The sequence below is a fragment of the Brassica oleracea genome, chromosome C1, assembly GCF_000695525.1.
Source record: "Brassica oleracea var. oleracea cultivar TO1000 chromosome C1, BOL, whole genome shotgun sequence".
Taxonomy (NCBI): Eukaryota; Viridiplantae; Streptophyta; class Magnoliopsida; order Brassicales; family Brassicaceae; genus Brassica; species Brassica oleracea.
In genome coordinates, this window is record NC_027748.1 from 36,846,032 (window position 1) to 36,846,616 (window position 585).

Sequence of the window (585 nt, forward strand, 5' to 3'; positions counted from 1 at the left end):
ATAAACTTATGGAGAAAGTATATTCATAATATATATCAAACATGTATTCCCAATCCTCTTTATGAGATTCTAAGATCACATGATCTTAGATGACACATATATTTGTGGTGGATTCTTTCATAATATCTTAAGATGATATATGTCTGGACTCATGACCCGTATCAGTCTGAGGTGGGAATATCTATGATCACTTATATGGCCTGATATAATTACTATGGTCTGATGCAGGTTCATTCTTTTATAACTCATGGTGTCCCCAAGCATATTGGCTTTTAGAATTTGAACCTTATAGGTAATGGTCTTTATATCAAATTCAACCAATATGTAATATGGTTGTGGACCATGTTTCACGGATTTTAGTATGGTCATGTATCATGGGATTTGTCCTCACTCCCCCCTCATGAACATACTCTAATTCGTGGTGCTTGGGTTAATAAATTCCCTTGTGCATAGATATATTGCCCACACGTGAGATCTTATGAGATAACATTTGTTCCTTTTTAAATATTTGCATCATAATTCGAATGGCTAAGTATGATAATGCCATCTAAGTGATAAATTTTGTGGGTTAATCAAACATGATTG